The sequence below is a fragment of the Chrysochloris asiatica genome, unplaced genomic scaffold (assembly GCF_000296735.1).
Source record: "Chrysochloris asiatica unplaced genomic scaffold, ChrAsi1.0 scaffold00025, whole genome shotgun sequence".
Lineage (NCBI taxonomy): Eukaryota > Metazoa > Chordata > Mammalia > Afrosoricida > Chrysochloridae > Chrysochloris > Chrysochloris asiatica.
Genome location: NW_006408543.1, coordinates 24,971,251 through 24,978,121, shown reverse-complemented (window position 1 = coordinate 24,978,121; position 6,871 = coordinate 24,971,251).

Here is a 6,871-nt window from a genome sequence, read left to right as displayed (position 1 = left end):
AGAAGCCTTCTTAGAAGCAAAGATGAGAGTAATTTGCCTCATATCCTCTGGACATGTTATCAGGAGGGGCTAGTTCCTGGAGAAAGACATCATGTTTGTTAAAGTATAGGGTTATTGAAAAAGAGGAAAACCTTCATGATGTGGATTTTGATACTGTGATTGCAAGAATGAACTAAAATGTAGTATTCATTGTGAGGGTCCTGAAGGACTGGACAGTGTTTTACTCTGTTGTACATAGGGTCACTATTTTGGAAATGACTTGATAGCACTTAAAAACAGCTGTCTCACCAGGTGCATTGGAAGAAAGAGTTTAGTGATCTACATTTCAAAAACTCAGCAAACCTTTGGTGGGAGTGTTGGTGGGTCACTTATTTCCACACAGTTGCACTCTTACACAGGGGATCCCCATGAGTCATAGTCAACTTCGTACAACTTTTTACAAATATCTATACTCAGATGCACCCCAAAATCAATATTAAATATGATGAAAATGTACATAATTTTATATTAAATGAATAAATTGAAAAATATACAGAATGTGAGACCAATTTTATAACTATTTCCGTATGTATTTAAATACAAAGAGAAAGTCTAGAGAAAAAGAGAAAAACGGAAAAAATGTACCTCAAGAAACCATGAGTTACTCATGGAAAGAGATTGAGTGCTGGTGGCCAGGAGGCAGACTTGCAGCATGTGTCCTTTGGTTGTTTAAATGATTATATATTCCTGAATGTACATCCCCACCCCCCACCCCCAATAAAAAAGAGGGAATAGAAGCAAATGCTGTTGAATGATGATGCCTGGAGGAGATTGTAATCATTGCAATGAAATGATGGTGTAAAACCAATGTTGTCCCATGTAAACTGTCACTCAATTCACAATAAAAAACTAAAACAAGAAACCATGAGTCACTTCTGTGGTACTTTTGCTTTATTTTATTTTCAATTTTAGTCAACTCAAGTAATTATAGTTCATTTTATAAATAATAAACACATTTGACTTTTATAATTAAAAGTAAATAAATAAATATCTTCCCCGGATTATCACTTTGTGGTTACAAACCAGACTGGCTGTGATCCCAGAATTTAGACAATAAGGTAGAGTTTGAAAATATTAGCAACCATATAAATCTTGAAATAGACATTTACGGTAAATGGATAAGTGATAAATTTATAGATTATTTACTCAACTTTTACCTAAAAACAAGAACAATGAAAATTATACTGTGCTCACGTAGCACATGCATGCAAAAGCTGGACAGTGAATAAGGAACACTGTAGAAGAATTGATGCCTTTGAATTATGGTGTTGGAGGAGAATAATAAAAATGCCATGGGCTGCCAAAAGAACTAATAGATCTGTTTTGGAAGAAGTGCTCCTTAGAGGCCAAGATGGCCAAACTTCATCTCTCATACTTTGGACATATTGTCAGGAGGGACCAGTTGCTGAAGAAGGATATCATGTTTGGTAAGATGGAGGGTCAGAGAAAAAGAGGAAGACCCCCAATGAGATGGATTGGCCAGGTGGCAGCATCGATGGACTCAAGTGTGGCAACAGTAGTGAGGTGGCCCAGGATTGGACATTGTTTCGTTCTGTTATGCATAAGGTCGCTATGAGTCGATGCCAACTCGATGGCACCTAACAACAACAACAATAGGTAGCTTCAATGGACATACCAGTGCTAATAGTTAATATTTAGTAATATTTGCTGTTGTTAAGTGCCATCAAGTTGGTTCTGACTCATAGTAACCCTGTATAGTGTTTCGAAAGAGCCACTCACTGGTGAGTCTGAACTGCCAACCTTGTAGTTCAAACTGACCTAGACTTTGAGTGCCACACCAGGACTCCAGTAATACTTATAGGGCAGAAGTATTCTTTGCACTTTGATGAGTTCCTTGCACTTTGATGCCATATACAGAAAAATACCCTAACTGTACTATGTTGTTAAAAATTGGTGAATAGGAAATATATACTTCTCTTTCCTTGTTATATCAAAGGATAGATTCAAATAGAGTTTGCCATGAACACAATCTTCATCTTCAATGACAATTGATTTCCTCTATATTCTATCAGAAAAATGCTCACTTGTTATATTTTAGACTACTTTTTTTAATATAACTTTTGTATCTTAATATAGTCATGTTCATTTAATTTAATAGGCTTTTGTGTCAATGGAACATGTTGTTATTGTTGTTAGGTACCATCAGGTCGATTCTGATGCATAACAACCCTATGAATGACAAAAAAAAAAAAAAAACCCTTCTTATATGGAAATTTGAAAACATACAAAAAAACAAAAAAAAAAAAAATCACTGCCTGGTCTTGCACCACACTAAAGATTATTGCTATGTTTGAGCCATTATTGTTGCACTATGTCAATCCATCCTGTTTGGCATCTTCAACTTTTTTGTTGATCTTCCACTTTACCAAGCATGGTGTCTTGCTCCAGAGACCAATCCATTCCTCCTCACAACATGCCCAAAGAATGAGAAATAAGTTACACCATCCTTGCTTCTAAGGAGCATTCTGCTGTACATTTTTCAACACAGTGTTTATTTTCCTGACAATCCATGGTACTTTCAAAATTATTTTCCAACATAGTATTTCACCTGCTTAGGTCTCAAAATGACATCTTTGCTCTTTAACACTTTAAAGAGATCTTTTGCAACATCTGTGCCAAATGCAATATATCTATCATTTGATTTCTTGACTGCTGCTTCCTTGAATATTGCTTGTGAGTCCAAGCCAAAAAAAAAATTCTTTGACAATTTCATTCTTTCTCCATGTATCATGATGTTATATATACTTTTCCAGGTATGAGAATTTTTGTTTTCTTTACAATATGGTGCAATCCATACTGAAGGCTGTATTTGATCTTCATCAGTAAGCATTTTAAGTCCTCTTCTATTTCAACAAGCAAGGTTGTGTCATCTGTATATGGCAGGTTGTCATAAGACTTCATTGAATCCTGATGCCTTATTCTTTTGAATATTGTTGTTTCTCTAATTATTTGGTCATTATATAGCTTGAATAAGTATGTTGAAAGGATAGAGTTCTGAAACACACCTTTTCTTATTTTAAACTATTTCGTTTTTTCTTGTCCTGTTTAAGCAACTGCCTCTTGGTCTATGTACAGTTCCTCATATGCAAATTTATGGAATATAGTGGTGGTAGTGGTGATGGTGTGTTATCAAGTCGGTTTTTACTCACAGTGAACTTGTATAAAGTTTCCCAGACTGTAAACCTTTATGACAGCAGAAAGCCTCATCTTTCTCCAGCAGAGCTGCTGGTAGATTTGAAATGTTGCTCTTCCAGTAAGAAGCCCATCTCATAACTCACTACACTACAGTTCCTCATCCTGTACTTACCATGGGAGTTCAAATTATTTCTTCCCCCTAGTCCCCTTTAGTATAATTTCATTTTCTTAGTCTCTTACAGTAGTGGTCCCATGCCATATTTCTCTTTTTGTGACTGACTAATTTCACTCAGCATAATATCCTCAAGGTTCATCCATGTTATGCGGTGGCTTGCCACTTCCTTGTTATTCTTCAGTGTAGCATAATATTCCATTGTGTGTATGTACCACAATTTGTTTATCCATTCTTCAGTTGATGGGCACTTTGGCTGTCTCCATCTTTTTGCTATTGTAAATAATGCTGCTATAAACATTGGTGTGCATATATCTTCTCATGTTGTGGCTCGTTTTTCTTGTGGGTAAATACCAAGTAGAGGAATTGCTGGATCATAAGGTCTTTCTATTTTCAACCTTCTGAGGAAATGTCATATTGCTTTCTGGAGAGGTTGGACCATTTTACAGTCCCACCAGTAATGCGAGAGTGTCCCAGTCTCTCCACATCTCCGCCAGCATTTATTGTCTTCTCCGTTTTTCATCTTTGCTGTTATTGTTGGTGTGAGATGATATCTCATTGTTGTTTTGATTTGCATCTCTCTAATGGCTAGTGATCGTGAGCATTTCTTCATATGTTTGTTGGCTGCCCTGATCTCTTCCTTGGTGAAGTGTCTGTTCATATCCTGTGCCCACTTTTTAATTGGGTTATTTGTTGTTTTCTTGTAGAGGGGTTGTAGTTTCCTATATATTTTAGATATGAGTCCCTTGTCTGACATGTCATTCCAAAATATTTTTACCCATTCTGTGGGTTCCCTTTTTACTCTTCTGGTGAAGTCTTTTGATGTACATAAGTTTTTAAGTTTTAGTATGTCCCTCATCTATTTTATCCATTTTTGATTGTGCGTTTTTCAAAGTGTTTTGTAGTCCATGTATTCCAAGAGTTAGTGCCCTCACATTTGTCCTGAGTTTTTCATTGATGACCTTCATGATTCTGGGATTCACATTTAGGTCCTTAATCCATGTTGAGTTGGTTTTTGTATAAGGTGTGAGGTGAAGGTCTTGCTTCAGACTTTTGCGTATCATTTTCCCATTCTTGTCTTCTTAATGACTTTTTGGTTTCCTCCTGTTTGATGTTCTTGATGTCATCCGCAATTCTGGTTTTTGATCATTGTGTCTAATGCATTAAATCTGTTCTTGAGATGATCTCCAAATTCAGGTATGGTACATTCAAGGGCATATTTTGTCTTTTCCATGAAAGCTATCATTTCCTTTGGCTTCAGCTTGAACTTGCATATGAGCAATTGATGATTTGTTCCACAGTCTCCCTACCATCTTTTCTCAGATGTAGTCAATTTGATTTCTTTGTATTCTGTCTGGAGAAGTCAAAACATATAATTGTCTTTGTTGTTTAAAAAAAGTTATTTGCAATGCCAAAGTCTTTCATGTACATAATTATGTCATGCAATCTCTAGCATCATTTCTATCATCAAGTTCTTTTTTGTATCTAACATTTGCATTTCAATTACCAGTAATTATCAATACATCTTGATTGCATATTTGATCAATTTCAGACTGAACAAGTTGGTAGAATTCTTCAATTTCATCATCATTGACTATAGTGGTTGGTGTATACATTTTAATAATTGTGGTATTAATTGGTCTTCCTTTTAGAAATATGAATGTTAACCTATCACCGACAACATTATACGTCAAGATAGAGCTTGAAATGTCCTTTAAATGATGATTGCAATGACATTCCTCTTCAATTTGTCATTTCCAGCGTAGTAAAACATGTGATTGTCAGATTCAAAATGACCAATACCAGTCCATTTCAGCTCACCAATATCTAGATATCTATCTTTATGCATTCCATTTCTTTCTTGACAGCTTCCAATTTTGCTCTCTTCATAACTCATGCATTCCATGTTTCAGTTATTAATGGATGTTTACGCATTTTGAATTGTGCCCCAGCAGCAAATAAAGGTCCTGAAAGCTTTACTCCATTTGTGTCATCAAGGTCAACTCTACTTGGAGGAAGCAACTCGTCATATGTTGAGTGCCTATCAATATGGGGTCTCATCTTCTGCTAATATATCCGAAAATATTCTGGAACTATTAATTATGTTTTGATATTATATTTCTGGTGCTATCTGACAGTGTTTCACTGCTATTCATAAGGTTTCTTGTGGCTAAACATTGTGCCTCTCCTTCTTCCAAGTATACCTTAGTCTGAAAGCTCAGCTGAAATCTGTCCACCATAGGTGACCCTACTGGAGTTTGAAATACTGGTGGCATATCTTCCAGCATCCCATCAACAAATGAGACACCACAGAGTGGCAAACTGATCAGGAACTGGTGGATAATTATAATTAGAACCAAGATTTTTATTGCAAATAGCATGGGAAAGGTACTTTCTAAGTATTTCAGAAATTATATTTTAATCCTTATAAAAGCTCAATTATATTGTTACCTTGTTTTCCATATTTTTGAGATTAGAAAATTGAAGCACACATATATAATAGAGATTTAGATAATTTGCCCAGAGCCACAAAACTTTAAAAAAGTGCATGGCCAGGAATTGACCCAGGATGTAATGCTTATGAGCCTTTGCTCTGAATGACAACATGCTGCCCATTTTCTACCTGAGCCTAGATTATAAGTCTCTCTCTCTTTTTTTTTTTTTTTTTAAATTTCGTTAAACAACAAGTAAACTTTGTTGCATGTTTGTAGTAATATAAAATGAGTTTTCTAGAAATATAATGAGCATACAGAATTATAAGAATTCACACTAATTTTGTAAAACTTGCAAAGAAATGTTCATGATTTTAGAATATCACAAAGCTGAGGGTAACACTGTCTGTAGTACTTGAGTATTTGGGGAATCACACCTGAACTATTAAGCCTTTGTATCACAGTGAACATATGTAAGCTACTGATTACTTAATGATAATCCATAGGGGCGTGCTGAAGATTGACATTTTGAAATGTACGTTACTTTTGTGTCCATCCCATTCGGATTTGTTTTTAAAGTCAACTTTACTAAGAGATAATTATCTTCACTAATTTTCATTTATTAAAAACTGTACAGTCCTATAAATTTTGAATAACATACAGTGAAATCAAGATATGAACTAGTAGCATAAGGTCACCCAATTTCTTTATTGCCCACTGTAATATTGACCATCATTCACACAATACACATAGTATGCCCAGTTGTTGTTGTTGTTAAGTGCTGTTGACTCGGTTCTGACCCTTAGCGACCCTGTATAGGGTTTCGAGGAGCAACTGGTGAGCTTGAAGTGCCAACCTTGCTGTTTAAACAGCTTTGTAGTCTGGCGCATTAACCCACAGTGCCACACCAGGACTCTGATATCAGGTATAGGTTAGGGTTAATTTTTGCAGTGAGATATTGAGTGACATCATAACCACTGACAGAAAGCATATTGTTTCTGCTTAGACTTGCCTCGCATCTCTGTCGAAAATTAACTTACAATAAATATATAAATTAAACTTACTATATATA